Genomic DNA, 19645 nt, shown 5'->3' with positions numbered 1-19645 from the left:
GTTTGTGATCTTTGTCACAAATGAAATAAAGGCCCTCATTCTGGTGTGCTCAGTAAGCTGCTAAAACAGTATCTTGTAGGAGTCACTGCAGGTCAAGTACAATCTCAGTGGTAACCGGCACTAGCAGTTGGGGGTCTGTGGAGTATACTCCACTCAATTAAATTGATTTGCTTGCAGTGAATGTATTTTTTATTATGCTTTAACATCTTAACATAATCACTTGCATATATTAATTTAATGTGAATTCCTTGTTACTTATACCTTTTCAAATTGAGCACCCTTACAAGTAGATGTTTTCTGCTTAATGTATGAATACAGCTGCTTATACATGTTTTTGTAAATGTTGTTTGTTTGTCTCTGTCCTACGTCTTGTTTGATCCTATTCCCAAGGATCAATTTTAGAAACAATAAAATTTAATCTTAACAGTTATCAATCATCTTTAGAAGGCTGTGCCCCACCCGGGAGACTTTTTGATATCCTCCCTTGGATATCCCTCTTTTTTCGCAAACAACTCATTTCATCAGTGGCACAACCACAAATATAGCGCCCCCCATAGGGAATTTTTGGCACCCCCCAGAATACACCCCCCCCCCCTTCTTTACCCCCGTTGCCACCTCTGTAACCCGGACACGCTGATCTACTTCTCTGCGGTGACCGGTCCGGCGCTCCTCCTGGCTCAGCTCCTGCTATACTGAAAAATCTCCCAGACAAAATGTCCGCCCCTATGTCCGCGCTGGACGTCCGTGCGGTGTGTGTCACTGGCGGCTGCAGGTGGCTCTGGGCAGCCCCGGGGTCTTGGCGGCAGAGGTCCAGGGCGGTGTGGGTGCCCGGCAGCTGCAGGAGTCTCCGTGCAGCGCCGGGCTCTCGGCAGGCAGCTTCCGGGTTCAGCAGGCGTGCTAGAGCTGGCATAACCCCCCATGGCAAAGCCCTGGCAGTAGGCATTAATGCATATGAAAATGCGGTAAGAACCCAATATCTACATTTTTACCCCATTTTCAATTTAGTACATCCTGCCCATTGGGTTTCCAAGCCCTGTTACATCATTTGGCACTGCCCTTTACTGGGGCCCACATGTTATGTCAAAGACATCCCTGAATCTAGTATGTTGACAATCAGGTGGGTGATTGGCATAACTCGTCCTTTTCCTCTCATGCCAGTGGTGCACGGGTACTGCCATCTTTATTCAGTTCACACTCCCTTTTCCAATCACAAGATGTTTTGGGCCAGTGGGCACACTATTTAAGGCTACTCAGTATTACAGGTCAGTGTCAGAACAACTTATTTTCTGTGACCTGCTATTGGCTCTCGACCAGTGGCAGCTCAAGAGAAGGGACTGCAGCACAGTTCAAAAGTCAAATAGGGCAGAAACACCAACTGCTCATAAGTCAGTTTGGGATGGCAGTTGGTGGCAGTGGGTGTGGCTCCCCTATTTTGAACTGTCTACAGCCCCTCCCCTGAAGGCTCCCCTGCTCCCAACAGTTACTTCATGGAGTATACTGGTTCCTAGGGGTATATTTACTAAAGTGTGGGTTTATAGATTGAGAAATGTTGCCCATATCAATCAGATTATTTAGTAAATACACCCCTAGTGTGTTTTCATTTGCTGTACCTGACTCCAGTCAACAATCACCTACATTCATTCGGGTGTGGATCGTTTTATCGACAACACTTAGGTCGACAGTCATTAGGTCGACACCATTGAGTCGACAGGTAGCAAGGTCGACAGGGTTCTAGGTCGACATGGGTGAAGGTCGACAGGTGTCTAGGTCGACACGTGTGTTAGGTCGACATGGGCTAGGTGGACAGGTCGTTAGGTCGACATGGTTTTTTTTCACTGTTTTTTACCTGAATGTCGACACCGTCGACATGGACACAGTCGGAAGTGAACAGCAGCCCCTCGCTTCTCTCGCAATGCTTCGGGCACGGTGGCTCGCTACGCTCGGCACACTATTTTATTCTCACACCACCTCCTAGTGGATGGTAGGGCATGAAATACCACACGTCAGCCGTCACATGTCAGCTCAAAAAACAGTGAGAAAAAACCTGTCGACCTAACGACCTGTCGACCTAACCCATGTCGACCTAACGCATGTGTCAACCTAAACCCATGTCGACCTAGACACCTGTCGACCTTGCTACCTGTCGACCCAGCGGTGTCGACCTAATGACTGTAGACCTAAGTGCTGTCGATAATATGACCATATCCCGTATGAGGATACATTACCTATGATATCACAATGATGTCACAATGTCATATGATGTCATAATAATGGCACCGAGGGTTTAAAAGCAGAGCTCAGCCAGATAAGAAAGAAAATGCAAATGCACATGAAGTACAGAGACCAATAACATTAACATAGGGGACATTGAGGTTCTTAGCACAATAATGTGAGCCCACCTACCATGTCAAGGTGACCTCATCAGGTGGGAGGAGGGGAGGGTATTTTTTTTGTTTGTTTTTTTATTTGTTTTTATTTATTTATTTTATATTTGGAGGAGGAGGGGGAGATTGTGCAAGGCTATTCTATGCTGTGCTTAGCTAAGCTATACTAAGACCATGAGGGTTTAAAAGCAGAGCTCAGCCAGAAAAGAAAGAAAATGCACAGGAAGTACAGAGACCAATAACATTAACATGGGGGGCATTGTGGTTCTTAGCACATTAATGTGAGCCCACCTACCACGTCAAGGTGACCTCATCAGGTGGGTGGAGGGGAGGGGGAGGGGAGGGCGACCAGCGATTAGAACGGGGCTGAAAACGGGAGCGCGCACCCGGCGATTTATCGCCGGGGCACACTTCCATCACTGGCAATATGGTTGCCAGCGACCATATTCCCAGCGATTTCAGCCCCTATCGCCCCCGTGTGTACACAGCTCTAGTGTGTCTTGAGGTCCAAGTTTGGGAATGCCTGCTCTACGGGGTAAATTTACTAAGATTGGAGTTCTATTGAAGATGGGATGTTGCCCACAGTAACTTATCATATTCAATCTATGATCTTCTAGAAGGTGCTAAATAATAAGTAGAATCTGATAGGTTGCTATGGACAACATCCCAACTTTAATAGAACTCAATCTTAGCAAATTTACCCCAACATTGCTTCTTAAATACTCCAGATAACCAAAAAGACCTTCTGGGTCCTGATCTGAGTTCACAAAATCCGAGAGACTTAAAAATACTCCATGATAAAAAATTCTTATTTGAAGATACAAATTCCATAGATAAAAATAAATAAATCAATCCAATATTTCCAATTGCTATTATAAGGAAAGAGGGGGGGGGGGGGGGCAACACACAGAAAGACAGCAAGTCTGAGAGATTGTGACACCTTGGTGGGTAGGATGTGGGAGAGGTTAATTTTATTTTTACTTTCATCAATTCTACAAACCAAACATATAGTTTAACTTAAATATACTATTGATAAAATAACAGTTCACATCTCACAGTTAAGATAGTGTAGAAAATGAATAGTATGAAGCATAAAACAGGGATGGAAGAGTGCATCACTGAGCCCCAAAGAAACATTTGGATATGGGCCCAGCAGTACCACTCTTGCTTCCTTGGTTAAACAGTTGAGCAAAAATATCCTGGGAAGTGTTATTTTTAGATGTGTGCCATCAGTGTAATCTGGGCCACTTTTGGCTCATAATACCTTCCCACGCACTCATCAGGCATTATGTCTGCTATGCATAATATGTCAACAGCTTAATTGAGGTTGGCATGCCAGCTACTACAATACACTGCAAAATTATTATTGTTTATACAGCAGTACTATATTACTATATTAAACCAACATTGTTGGCATGGGCGGATTGATAACGAAAAGTGGCCCTGAAAAAAATTCTAGAAGTGGCCTTACATGGGCGGCACCAAATAAAAAATGTAGGTGGAACCAACACCAAGATAGGCGGGATTATATCACTACACCTTTGTTGAAGCCATTGGTTACAATATCATTGGCAGTCTAGTGGCCTCCACCCCTTTAAGCTGCTGTGACAAATCAAAACCCACCACATTTTTGTACAATAATACCTCACTCCCGCCACTGAGACTGACCACAGACCCCACCCCAAACCTCCATGAAGCAGACAAACAACTAATTTCATCAGTGGCGTAACTACAAATATAGCGCCCCCCACAGGGAATTTTTGGCACCCCCAGAAAACACCCCCCTTCCTTACCCCCGTAGCCGCTTACCACCGCTGCCACCTCTGTAACCCGGACACGCAGATCTACTTCTCTGCGGTGACCGGTCCCGACACTCCTCCTGGCTCAGCTCCTGCTATACTGAAAAATCTCCCAGACATAATGTCCGCCCCCTTACAGCAGACCGTTTTTTTGGATGCTAGAGGAGGCCACCGCCTCCTCATTATAGCAGGAGCTGAGCCAGGAGGAGCGCCGGGACTGGTTACCGCAGAGAAGTAGATCTGCGTTTCCAGGTTAGAGGCGGCGGCAACTGGGGTAAGGCAGGCAGCAGCGGAACAATAGCCCCTGCAGACCCCCGGCGCCCACACTTTACTCACCGCTGCAGGGTCTGTGGGGATATTGTTATGCCACTGCATTTAATTACCACAATCCCTGGAATATCACCTTGTTGTTCCTCTTCTTCAACCAATATTTTTCAGCTACAAAAGGTGGACAGATGAATGTTGGACAGGATCAAAAGGTTGATATGACAATCGTTGACACATTTGTATTTTTACATGTTTTTTCCAATTTTGCTTGAATTACTATCCACAAAGACTAAAACTGGCAATAGTAACCTTGCCCCAAGTGAAAGAAAGCTATGAGGGTATGATGATGATGGTCACATATTACTAAACATATAAGATTTGACTGGCTTCAAAAACTGGCTTCATTCAGGCCACTTTGCAATCAAGAAAACAAATGCCTTATTTTGAAAAGAAATCCCAATTCACAATGTAAATTCTGATTACAATCATATACTTACCTTACACATATGTATCTTCTTTAAACATGATTATGACTTTAACCAATTTTGTCCATATGTCCACAAGGTAGGGTGGTTGGGCATTAGATGGAACTTCAAGTGCAGATATTTCACATGGTGAATTCTGAGTCACCCAGAAAGCATAGGAAGGGCTACAGGCTGCACAAGACACAACTTGATGTCTTCGAAAATCCTCAGATTTTCACTATTTTTGCCCTTTACAATGACCTTCACTCCAATCCCAAATGATTGTCATGTCATGGCAATTGTTATTTGTACATTGGTGACCCAAAGATCACTTTTATGACCTCCATGACCAACTTTGAGGTTGGATCTGAACAGAAGCCATTACCTAAGAGCAGGGATGTGGAACTGTTGGCCCTTCAGTTGTTGTTCAGGTACACATTCAGGCATGCCCTGCTCCAGTTCTGCTATTTGGCCATGCTAAAACTGTTGCCAGCCATGCTAGGGTGCATAGTTTAACAACAGCTGGAGGGCCAAAGGTTGCCTATCCCTGCCATAAATGGTTGACATTTTGAACAGTTAATATAGACCTAAAATGGCAGATTTTGTGATCTAAAACCAAACTACACCATCACTTTTATTTTTCAACCATCCCTAGCCAGGGTATGGATCATTAGGTCACCAGCATTATGGTCGACAAGCATTAGGTTGACACCATTAGGTCGACATGCAGGAAGGTCGACATGACTTTAGGTCAACAGAGTCATTAGGTCAACATGGGTAAGGTCGACAGGGTCATTAGGTCAACATGGGTAAGGTCGACATTGAAAAAGTCGACTTTTTTTTTTTTTTACCGGAATGTCAACCAGTCAACATAAACAGCGCCGCTTCCCCTCGCATGGCTCGCTGTGCTCACTATGCTTCGGGCACACTATTTTATTCTCCCACCATGCCCTAGTGGATGGTAGGTAGGGCATGAAATACCGCCTGGTGGCACATGTCATGTCGACATGGATGGTGAAATGTACCACCGCATCCCCTTGCATGGCTCACTACACTCGCCATGCTTTGGACACGGTGCCTCGCTAAGCTTGGCCCACACTATTTTATTCTCCCACCATGCCCTAGTGGTTGGTAGGGCATGAAATACCACCTGTCGGCACATTTTGGCTCAAAAAACACACAAAAAAATAAATAACATGTCGACCTAATGACCCTGTCGACCTTACCAATGTCGACCTTAAGTCATATCGACCTTCCTGCATGTCGACCATAAGTCATGTTGACCTAATGGTGTCGACCTAATGCTTGTCGACCATCATGCTGGTGACCCAATGACCGAATCCCCCTAACCCCTAGTCCCTTACTGACATCAAGGAAATTCTACTGTCTGTCTACACCTAAGGTGCCCACACATTAGAATGATTTTTTTATATATATTTTGATATATCGGTCAATTTTTAACGATAATTGGTCGAAAATCGGCCAATATCGGTCGGATGCGTGCTCCCACGGATCTCTTTTGCAGCTAGGTCAGATACCCAGGGCATCATGCGCTCTATGCAGCAGCCTAACTGCCCTAGCAGGGGCGGATTGGGATAGAAAACCAGCCCGGGAAATTGATGGATGCAGCCCTAATAGGGGCGGGGTCAGTTGAGGGGGTGTGGTCAGTCAAGAGAGGCAGGGTCCTTCCTTATGGGTGCCGGACGCGGTCCCGACAGTCGGGGTCCCAACAGTCATTTACCCAACGTCGGGATCCCGACTGTCAAATTGCCGACAGACAGGTGCCCGACGGCCACCCGCTATTTTCCCTCGTGGGGGTCCAGGAGCCCGCAAGGGGCTTTGTTACGCTCAGCATGCTGTTTGAGTCCGGGCAGTCGGGATCCCGACTGTCGGAATCCTATACCACACCCTTCCTTATAGGGCTTGATTCTGAGTTGGGATGCAGTTGCAGCCGTCCTTACATTTTCACCAGCCCTATGCCAGGTGCAGATCAGAGTTTGGCCTCCAATGTGAGTGACTCAATGTTTCTGTACACAACTACTATCAGCAACATACGCATACTGCATTACCTCTGCATCTGGTTAGCCAACCCCCTATAACCGCCTTGGGAAGCCCAAAACATCTTACTCTGAACTGTAAATCTGTATGCAGAGCATCAGGAGGCATGTGCAGTGCATACACAGATGCACAACTAAGAACATTTTGGCCCCAACAGGAAAAAACACACAGATTGGCCCATTTTTTGGTTGGAGGGCCCAAGATAAAATCTCAGTTTGGCACCTCAACATCTTGGCACCTTTGACCGGTTGCTTGTATCTGTATGAAACTCTAAGTATTGAGTTGCCCCCTGTACACATTATGCCAGGTAGAGCCACTTATACACATTATGCCAAGTAAAAGCCCTGGTACACATTATGCCTGATAGAGCCCATAATATACATTAAGCCGGGTAGAGTCACTTATACACATTATGCCAAGTAGAGTCACATGCATATTATGGCAGGTAGAGCTTGTAACACATTATACCAGGTAGCGTCACTTATACACAGGGCTATTTTTGTGCAGGCTCCAGCAGGAACTGTGGCCCTTATTCTAGATCACTCTTTCTGACAAAATATTTCTTAGATGGACAAAACCATGTGCACTGCAGGTGAGGCAGGTGTTACTTGTGCAGAGATAATTAGATTTGGGTGGGGTTTTACACCTGCAGTGCACATGGTTTTGTCCATCTAAGAAATATTTTGTCAGAAAGAGTGAACTAGAATAAGGGCCACAGTTCCTGCTGGAGCCTGCACAAAAATAGCTCTGCTTATACACATTATACCAGGTAGCGTCACTGAAGCTGTGTACACACGGGGGCGATAGGGGCTGAAATCGCTGGAAATATGGTCGCAGGCGACCATATTGCCAGTGATGGAAGTGTGCCCCGGCGATAAATCGCCGGGTGTGCGCTCCCGTTTTCACCGTAACCGTAATTTCTCTCATACATTATTAGCAACCATTGAAAGCTGTCACTTGAGGAGGATCGGGGGGGGGGGGGGGGGGGTGTACGGAGGGGCAAGATGGGAATGGGAGGCGAGGAAGAACATGGCAAGAGGGAAAGAAAATGTATAAGAATAGCCTCTGACATGCTATTTAGACCAGCTGTTCCCAGGCCTATGTAGCCTCCATCATGAGGGTGATGGCTATCTCAGTCCTGTTCTTTTTCAAAACTAATGTGGTAATGGTTAAATACAGTCCTGGGGGAAAACACTATGCAGCATTACGTCCAATATAGACATAATTATAAAAACGCGTGGTGTTAATGAAGAATTTTTATCCTCACTCTGACGCAGAAGTCCCTGGTGTCCGCTGCAGACATAAAATCCTTGAAGCTGTCCCCCTCAAAGATGCGCAGTCTGGCAGGATGCAATAGTGCAAACTTGGTATTAGCCTCAAAAAGCTTGGCACAAATAGGTGCAAAGTCCTTGCATGCCCTCGTCACCTCAGCCGAATAGTCTTGGAATATGAAAAACTTTGTTCCCTTCCAGGATAAGTTTCTCTGTTGTCTGGAGGCTGACCATATAGCTTCCTTGTGTAGGAAATTGAGGCATCTGAATATCATCACCCTGGGCCTGCTGTTAGGGGTCTTACGTGGGAGTCCCAATCTGTGTGCTCTTTCAATTACCATTCCCTCACATTCATCTTGTATATGAAGTAATTCAGGTAATGAAGATTGCAGGAAGCTAAATAGATCTATCCCTTTAAGAGATTCATCCAGACCTACAATACGTAAATTATTCCTATTAGACCTGTTCTCCAAATTGTCCAGCTTATTCTGGAGTTGGTATACTGTTGTCTGTAGGGCAGAGGTTGCTTTCATGTCTGTGACATCTTTAAATAGCTCCCCCACCCTGCAGTCTGTTTCTTGCTGGCACTGTGTTACATAGTTACATAGTAGGTAAGGCTAAAAAAAGACTTGCGTCCATCTAGTTCAACCTGGTATAGATATCCATGATCCATGATATCCGTGATCTGCTGCAATTGCTGTTTAATATACCTCACAGCCAGGGAGAATTTTTCTGCTTGGACATCCATCAGAGGTCCCATAGTAGCCTTTATGGCATGGGTCTTCAACCTGTGGCCCTCCAGATGTTGTGAAACTACATGTTCAAGCATGCATTGCCACATTTTTTCCTATAAGAGCATGCCAAAACAGTCAGGGCATGCTGGGACATGTAGTTCCACAACATCTGGAGGGCCACAGGTTGAAGACCTGTGCTTTATGGCCTTTACGACTGTCCCATATATAACTGGGGATTCCATATTATCTAGTGGTGGACACTGAGTGGAAGGGGTCTGCGGTACCTGTAGCTGGGTATCCAGCGTGTTCTCCGGTGCGGTGGCCATCTTGGATTCTGCTGCCTTCTTATCCGCCTTGTTCTTTGCGGCTTTGGACGGCATCAGAGGGGTGAGAAACCTGTCCATATACTGGGGCAGCAGCTGGCAATGCAGGGCAAGTCGGCGGGGTGGGTGGGTGGTCGTTGCTCCCGTTTTCTAAGGAGACGTGAGTTGGGGCGGCAGTGGAGCTCTCCCATGTGCGACCACTCACATTGGGGGCAGAGCCGGAAGTCTGGCTGCATTATTTTTACACTGCAATTTAGATTTCAGGTTCAACAAACCCCACCCAAATTTAACTCTCTCTGCACATGTTACATCTGCCCCCCCCCCCTGCAGTGCACATGGTTTTGCCCATTTTGAGAACAAATTTGTACTCAGATCTGAATAAGGGCCACTGTTTCTAATCATTTGATTGCAAATTAGTTTCAACCTAATTTAGATGTCGCCTATGGTAAACTCAGACTTAAGTCATCTGTACAGTAAAACTGTAGACTGGTTTCCTATGAAATAATAAAGACATACTGATTTAGAGATGTTACACAAATTGTGATAACAGTATACATATCAGTATAGACAACTGGATGTTAGCTTGACAAACAAACCTGTGATACCAACAATCCTTTGATTAAAATTGATTGGATCATTATTGTGTATGTTAGTAAATGTAAGCAGGAAGAGAATTCTCTACTGGAAGCGATTCATTATTTTGTCTGGACTTCCACCATATTGGACGCTGATTATCCATCATTAGGCGCTAGCCCCATGAAAACAACAGCGAAACAAAAACAAAACTCAAGAAAAAAAACAATCCCCTTTTAGTAATCCCATTTAGTAAATCACTTGGCTAGCATTTCCTACAGCATTTTAACATATCATTTGACAGTTTAGATGTTTTTTTTAGATGTTTTAGTTATAGTGAGCTGAATTTAAGTGGATAATGAATATTTTATTTATCCTTTATATACAACGCTTATTATCACAGCAAATAGCCATATATTTCTTATAGAAACAAGCTCCACTCACTACTTCTTTGGCAATGAAAGGGTGCAGTCCCTTTCCCCCAGGCCCCAACAGCTTTGAAACAGATGACCGTTGTAGTCCAGACTGAGAATGATGGAGGAACAGATGGTCACAGTCCTGGCTATGTCCCGCCTGAATCCTCTGTATAATAGGATTGTACCAGCAGCTGGCCCTGTGAGAGCGTTGGGGGCACGTGGCAGGTAGTACAATGGGACAAGCTGCAGAGTGACCTATTGTTACTGAGCACGGGATATTTACCATCTGACTGCTGAACAGCCATGGTGGAGGAAGATAGGGCTTTAGTCAGCCTGAGGCCATTCTCTATAGCTATTTAACATATTTAATAATGCAAAATGAAAAGTGACAGCTGGTTAGCATACTTGTTTTATGTTTTGTATTTTTAGACCTATAAGTGACAAGTGAGTTCCAGATAACGCCATTAACAGACATTTATATCTAGTCACCATTCAGAAACCGTTCCATGCTCTCTGCAAAGACACAAGAGCTTTTGTTGATTTACTTTACTGTGAAGTTTTAGTCCATATCTTATGAAAACAGCAATATTTGCGAGAAAAGTCCCAAGTTTTCAAGACCTTTCTCCAGACGGGTCCTTTTATTATACTATTGACCAAGGGCAGGATTCTGCTGTTCTGTATGTAGGTTGCAATTTTTATTACCTAGGATTTAAAAGTTAATATTTATTGAAAACACTTATATTTAATGCAAAAAGTTCAATACTATCAAATTAAGGAGCCTATTCAGACCCGTTCGGAACAGGCTGAATCCCTCCCATTCCCGATGGTCGGGGTTTGTGCATGCGGCCATCTCCGGCCAAGAGAAAAGGCTAGACTGACTTATATCTACAAATGGGAGAAAAATTGTTTAATGGTCACTGACCATCTAATGCTGAGATATGCACGGCAAACACGAACACACATGAACATACGCAGCCTAGCAAACAGGTCTGAAATAGGCAAGTAACCATGAGAGAGACGGGTTGAAGTGCTCTAAAATGTACTAAGACAGTATTGCAAGTAACATACATGAACATATCGGGTGAAATTTAATAGGATGAGAGATTAAGAAAGTGAGAGTTTTGATAAGAAATCTCCAGTTTTTAAAGCGGCAATCATTCACACTTCAAAGTCAAACTGGTTTTGAAGTGTAAATGATTGCCACTTACCAAAACTCTCATTTTCTGAATCTCTCATCCTATTAAATTTTGCCCCTCATTTGAGCTATTCAGTGTCCCTGGAAAATATTTAAACATGTTCCCAGTTATGCAGAGAGTGGGGGAAAGCAAACACGAGTACTACAGAAAATGGGAAAGAGGGGGTGCACAAGAAATTGGATACTGGGGTGGGAAGAAAGGGGATTACGACTGATTAGCTAAGCTGTTTGGAGGACTGCTGCATACTCTGCAGTGCCCTAACTTGCAGCCTGCTCCTTCTCAAAGCCCGTACGGTATATTATTTTACATTTACCCTACAACACACAAATAAAAAGGAATTTCTTCTCCACACAAATCAACAGCCATCAGGAGTCACAAACATTTCAATTAGCTCCCGCGCACTCCACAAGCTCCATTAATATCAGCATAATAAACTAATTACAGTGATTAGGAGAAAATAATAAATTAGCAGTGAATGGCATCGGAGGGTGCTGCGTTGGGTAAATGAAAGCAGCTGGCTAGAAGAGAGAGCGAGAGGATGAGGGCGGAGAGAGAGTGACTGGAAAAAGACAGCCACGGAGTGTCGGAGAGGAAAATGGAAAATGACAGAGAGCGTATGTAGGTGGGAAACTAGAGACAGCTCATAAATAGATATTCATGAGAGGACATAACAACATTTGTTATTGAATGAATACTAGTTTAGGGAACGAAGCCTTGTCATTTTCAGCAGTTGTTAAATGACATTTCCCAGCATGCCCCAGGTAGCCTTTTAGGGGTAGGTGTATGAAGCAGTAATAAGGGAGAAATGAGCCAGAGGAGAAGTGGCTCATGGCAACCAATCAGCTGCTCTGTATAATTTTATATTATGCAAATTATTATTATTATTATTATATATTACCTCAGTGCTTATTGGTTGCCATGGGCCACTTCTCCTCTGACACACTTCTCCCTTACCACTGCTTCATACATCTACCCCAAAAAGTGACCAGCCAATCAGCTACAGTATCTCACCTAACTATTATTTCTCAAACACAGTCTGTAACATGGCAGTTAGGAGCTGATTGGCTGGTACTTTATCATCCTTTACTACTATCACTTGTTAAGGCTTAATACATTTGGCCCTAAGGGGCTCATTTAAGAATAATCACTTTACACTGCAATAAGAAATTAACATTCCCATGGATGTATTAAGATATACCAGCAAGTACGTGAGCTCTGAATGGAGCCTTTCCCTGCTATGCATCATGAGTGAAGTGATTGCATTGGCAATCTAATGGGACCTCAGCTTTGCTACTGCTTATGTGCATTATACTAACCATGCATGTCCAGCAAACATTGTACTCTCCTTGTAATCTCTGGAATGTAGCCTGTAGGTTACAGCCCCTATCGCCATCTTCACATGTCGGTCTCTGCTGGGGCAAAGGGGCTACGGCTGCTGTCGGAAATGGAGGTACCGCAGCAGATATGGAGATTTGCTGTATCCCTTCCCCTTTCATACTTTAAAACAATACATTTTATTTGGACATCAGATATGACACAAATATTAAATAAACCATGACAAGTAGATGTACTAAGAGTCTTATGGGAGAGAAGTGGTATCATCACACATTTATTCTGTCACAGTTGTTTCTAATTGAAAGCACAATGGAATAGGCTTCACTATATAAGAGACTGATAATAAAAAATACTGTTAATAATATTATAGATGTCAAGCCTTCGAAAGTGTACAGGTGGAGAAGTTGCCCATAGCAACCAATCAGATTCTATCCTCTTGCTGTCATATGCACTTGACAAAATGATAGCTAGAAGCTCATTGGCTGTTATGGGCAACTGCTCTATATGCTTGCTCTAAAAGGCTTGCTGCAACTACCCTCTGCGACTCTGATTTAAGCATATAAACAAAGAATATGATGGCAGATATGAACCACTTCATTTTTGTTGGGAGGCAATGAACATCCCAGTATATCTTTGTAGTGTGGGAGAGAACTGAAGTACATGGAGGAAACCCATGCAAGCATTGAGAGACTATACAAACTCCACACAGTTACGGCCATGCTCAACCCTGAAACTGCTATCCATTACTCCATCCATTCCTCTACAAAGCACAAATAATTGTAGTACAAAAAAGTAGATACCACTTATAAATGTCTAACCCCCCCCCCCCCAAAAAAAAAAAAAAAACCTTGGCAGGGTTACAGAATATTCATGAAAATTTTCCACGAAAGAAGAATTACCTTTCTGAGCCATCACCACCAATTAGCACTAGAGGATCTCTGAGTCTATGACCTTGGCGGAGGAGGAATTGGTACCAATGGGGGAAAAAAACGTAATAAACTCATTTTGCAAGACATAAATCAGACATATCAACAATAATTGCTCAAACAAATGGAATATATTAAGAGCATTAGAACTGATGTGCTGAAAGTGAAGACAAATGAGCTATGCTTCTACCAAGATTAGTTGGATCTAGAGATCACATGTGCTCAGAAGGTCTCACCTGTGTTCAAGGTGAGCAGCATTAGGACAAATCCCAAAATACTTCATTCTCTATATGTAATTGTACTAAATAAAATAAATGATTGGTCTGGAGATATAAGACCATAAATAAAATATCTTAAATTCTATACAGTATTATTGCTCTTTAATGATTTATCCCGGTCACAATACAAAGGTTTGACCTGCCAGATGGGATAACAAAAAATACAAATATAAACTAAGCTTCCCCTGCCAGCTCTAAATATTTACTGAAAAAGGGCCACTGTGTGGAAAAAAAATCCCAGAAAAGGCCAACAAAAACTAGGCAGGGTTCTTAATTTCTACTGTTTTGGTCGAATATTATTGTTGCATTTGTCTTGTTTAGTAGTAGTAGTAGTTTGTTTATTTATAGGGTGTTTATTTATATAAAGTGTCCGCAGTGCCGTACATTCCAAATAAAAAACAAATTACACGGGTGTACAGGGTGTGTTGATAAAATACAGCATAACTAGGGGAATATAGCTGGTAGAACTAAAACCAGCATCAGTTCTGAAGTAGGTGTCAAAATTGTCAAGGAGACTGAAGATGAAGTAGAGAAAGGGAAGAACAGGGCAGGAGCGTTGGTGAGGTAAAGAGGAGCTTGGTTTAGGCAATTTACTACCCCCTTCATCTCTCTCAAGCAGGAGATCAAGAGCTATTAGTGATATATTTCTGAAAGGGAAAGTGAAATCAAAGTGAGAAGGATCTTTGGCATCCCGCACCTTTAGGGCAATCATAATGGTTATAGGATGTTAGCAGTATTTTTGGTCAGAGCTGGCTGGGAGACCAAAGTAGGTCTGGTAAAGGAAAGCCACTGACAAGGGCACCTTCCAGGTCTACCCAAAGCTTCAAGCAGAGATGGAGAAACCAGTCACTAAGCTGGGAAAGTAAAGGTACCTTATGGTAGTCTACAGGTTAGGCCCTGTAAGCAGTAAACATTACATATAACTGCTGAATCTAGTTTGGGAAATCCATTCCTTTAGTGAAGTTTAGTCCATGAAAGACTGAAGTTCTAGAGCTAAATCTGCCACATAAACTTTATACACTTGTAGCATTAATTTTGAATGACAGAATCCCTACTTACATAGCTTCTGATCTCCCTAACTAGATGGTACAATCAAGTATATTCAAAAAATCTTTGCTATTCATAAATACAGGGATTGATCTTTCTAAATGGAACTCACACATAGGGATAGCACACTGGCGGGTTAACCTTGAATGGTACCATTGGCAGCTACCATGGTTTTACCAATTTATGGTAATCTCCGCTCTTTGACAGGCTGGGCTGCCAGCCAATCAGAAATGGGATCAAGGCTTTGCTGGTGTATAGGGGCAGAGCTAGGCACCATGTGGGCAGTAAGAAAGAAAAAAAAATCAAAATCGTTGACATTGATCTCCATTGTATCTCCACCTTCAACAGCAAACCTATATAACATCGGCTATTAATTGTTGGTTCACAGACATCGATTACTTTCTCATCATCTCTTGGACTACTAGACAGTCCTATGTGGACTTTCAGGGCTACTAAACAGGTTCCAAACTTACTGACTGAGATACAGTACCAGTGAAAAATGAAAAGGCATTGCAAATTTACAAAATATATCCAGACATATTATGCTGCATGTTTGTGTGTCATTGGACCATCACAAATCTACAAAAGAGAAGGGCCTGACATCCCTCCCCTATGACCCTATTTCATAACCACTCACCTGACTCAGTGTGTACTTACCATATGGCACTAGAGTTTTCATAGCTATTGAATCTGCACTAACTAAGCAGTTTCAATCTATTCTTTCCTTTGAGTTCCCCCTCATTGGGAATCAATCAGCTCCCAATGATAGAGTTGTCTCTTACAATTTGGATATCTACCTTTTCTCTCATTCCAATGTGGCCCATCATTAGGGGGTTATTCAGAACTGATTGCAGAATTCGCAGGTGGGGTGATTATTGATAGACTGCACATGCATACGGTTCATAGTATTCCTGATTGAGGCCTTCCTGTGATAAAATCCTGATACTTTTTTTTAATAGCCATAAACAAGTTGATTGACAGAAAGACAACATTTGTGGGTGGAAACTGGCAGTTTTCTGGGAGTGTTAGGAAAACAGATGTGCCTAGGCGTTTGAGGGAAGGGTGTGTGATGTTAGCTCTCGCCAGGATACAACTGATTCTATCTGGGCTACGCACAGACTGCACACATTGGAAAAATAATTTCATGGTAAGCATCTTGAGAATGGAGTTGCAGCTATTCGTCAATCCAGCTTATTTTCAAAAGCCATGCTAAGCAATTTGCAGGCTTGCATGAGGCGGGATGTAAAGCAGCAATCAGGTATAAATAACCCCCATTGTTTTTGTCCTATGGGGGTAAATTAGAAGCTTTAGTAAATGTACCCCTCAATCTCCAAAGGAGTGATCAAAATTAGAGCTCACATAGCATCATCCTCCACATTATTGCATATTAGAGAAACTGCCACCAATGTGGTTTCTGGTGCCCACAAATGGTCTTGTACTCAAGAGCCTCTGTTGGAATGCATTGTGGACAGGAGTTTTTGTGGGAGTTTCAAAAACTCCTGTTTAAGATCTGATGTAGAATGAAAAGCACATTAAATGAAAAGCACATTAAAATCATGAATATTCTCATGCCGTTTACCTTTCATATTCCCTGTAATTGCAAACTGGACATGCCAAAGCATGTTCATTTGGCACATCATGTATGTGGTTAGATATTAGATAGCCTTCTGGTGGAGAAAAGAAAAATCTTCCTATATCTGGGTCACTATATAGAAAAGAATAATCCTCCTCACCTTTTTGAGGTGAAGTTCCACTACTAGAGGCCACTTGATAGACCAAATCACTGCTTTACAGAAACCAGCATGATGTTTCAAACTTCCTGAATATGACCAGAGGGAGCTGTGAAGATAAAGATTGGAGGTAAGAGCAGATAGGGACTGAGCCGTAATTTTGACTGGCTTTTAACTAGTTGGGTTGATAAAATTTATGATGATGCAATACCATTATCCCACTAGTGTAAACATTTGAAATGATCATGCCCTGAAACAAAGGATATCTGAGCACTCTCAGAGTCTCCCCCACCCTAATAACTCCATCACTGTTGACAACACCATCATCTCCCCTTCTCTGCAACTGCACTGCTTGGGTGTCACTCTTGACATCCACATCTGCTTTTCCCCCACGTCCAATCCAGGGTTCAATCCTGTCGGTTGCAGCTATGCAACATTGCTCGCATTGGCATTTCTCTCTCCCAAAGTGCAACTAAACTTATTATTCACTCACTGGTTATCTCACGGCTTGATTACTGCAACAGTTTTCTCAATGGCCTCCTGTACTACCTGCTCGCTACCCTCCATTCTGACTGCAACTCTGCAGCGATACTTATCCCTCCTCTTCTGCTGTGCTCCTTCATGAAAATCTGCATTGTCCCCCATTTACCTACACAATCCCCTTCAAACTCCCCATGCTCACATACAAGGCCCTTTCTTACTCAAATGCTACCTACATCTCCAACCTCATTTCTCTACATACTCCCTCCCACCCTCTCTGGTCGCCATTGACCTCTGCCTCTCCTGTACCCTGGTCACTACATCCCATGCGTGTAGCCAAGATTTTTCCCGCACTGCCCCCCTTCACTGGAATGAGCTCCCTCGCTTTATTAAACTCTCCCCAACCTAGCAAAGCTTCAACCGGTCACTGAAAACCTACCTATTCATGAACATGTACCCTTCTGCCTAACCTAGTACTGAAGCTGCTCCCCTTACCTGCAGCCTCTTCTCCTGCCCATCCCGGTCATGCTCACTTCCTGCCTTCTGGCCTCTTTGCCTGTCTGTCTACCCTCCCTCTATACTGTAAGCGCCTTGGATCAAGGCCCTTTATGCTCCTGTTCTCACAGCCAGGGCCGGTGCAAGGGTGTTGGGCGCCCTCCTGCAAACTATAAATTTGCGCCCTCCCATACCTTATAATAGAGACAGTGCAGGCTTGAGGCTCGCACCATAAAAAAAAGGGGTATGTTCTCACAAGGATTGTCTTTTCAAATTACAACACACATTAGCATAATCTTATTCAAATTACACTGCATGTAGTGTCACTGATTCACATCACACCACACCACACACTAGTGTCCCTTATACACATTATGCCACACGGTAGTGCCCCTAATATATAATGCTAACAGTAATAGTGCCTTTTGCATACCGGTATAATGCTGCTTATACATAATGCCGCTTACACATAATGACCAGAGTAGTGCGGGTTACACATAGGGGGTTATTCTGGTTCGCTCGCAAAGACAAATTCACTCTATAATGGACAAAACCATATTCACTGCAGGTGGGGCAGATGTAACATGTGCAGAGAGAGTTACATTTAGGTGTTATATTGTTTCTGTGCAGGGTAAATACTGGCTGCTTTATTTTTACACTGCAATATAAATGTCAGTTTGTCCATATTTGCGAGTGCACCAGAATAACCCCATAATGTCCACAGAAGCACCCACTTACACATAATGCCAAGAGTAGTTGCGCTGTCACAATGCCCAGAGTAGTGCCCCATACACATAATGTCTAGAGTAGCGATGGTTACACATAATGCCAAGAATAGTGCCACATATGTATAATGCCCTGAGTAGCAACACTTACACATAATGCCCAGATTAGTGCCCCATACACATAACGCCCCTGTGTCATGCTCCCATTCAGTGTGGGCTGCGATGAACAAGCAGTGAAGGGAGGAATCGCTAAGCACATATATACATACATGTTATTATGGTAATATATGTACTGGATCAATACCCCAGGGACAGGGCCGGATTTAAGGGTCAGGCCGCCCCTAGGCACAATATATTTGGCCGCCCCCCTGGACCCGGAGGCTCGGCTATCTCAGCTATCTCCACCCCTGCATGCCAATTCTATACACAGCAGCCAATCGGCTGTGTGTATTCCAATGGACGCTGGATGGCATTGAGCCTGAGCCGGTGAGCCAATTGGCGGAGCCGGGAGCCTATGAACTGGGCCGCAGGGCCGCAAATATTCATGTTTATGGCAGATCGGGCAGCAGCGAGTCAGACAGTGACAGTGGCAGAGCACCATGGACAGAAAGACAGACGGGTGGCGGGCATATATGAATGGGCAGGAGGCATAGATGGGGGCAGAGCACCATTGATAGTAAGATCGAAAGGACAGGTGGTGGGCATAGATGTATGGGTAGGGGACACAGACAGAAGAGGGCAGAGAACCATAGAAAAATGGATGGGTGGTGGGCATAGACAGATGGACAGGTGACTTAGACAGATAGGGCAAAGCACTATAGATAGATAGGTGGGAGGGGGGACATAGACATATGGGGCAGAGCACAACAGATAAAAAGATAAATAGTTGGTAGGCACAGATGGATGGATGGACAGGGCAGGGGCATAGAAGGATGGCAAAACATCATACTGGGGAACAGACTGACAGACGAATGGACAGGGGGACAGCATAGATGGAGGGAAGGGTGGGGGGCAAAGATAGAATGACAGGGAGGACAGACTGACAAACGGACTGAATGGTGCTCACCATCACTGGATCTTCAGACTGCTACAGCTGGCTACATCTTTCCCCAGGCTGCGGCACCAGTCAGCAGCGGCAGCGGCT

Source organism: Crinia signifera, chromosome 6, assembly GCF_055691185.1.
Source record: "Crinia signifera chromosome 6, ASM5569118v1, whole genome shotgun sequence".
Taxonomy (NCBI): domain Eukaryota; kingdom Metazoa; phylum Chordata; class Amphibia; order Anura; family Myobatrachidae; genus Crinia; species Crinia signifera.
The sequence above is the reverse complement of the archived record's forward strand: the minus strand, read 5'-3'. Positions refer to the sequence as shown.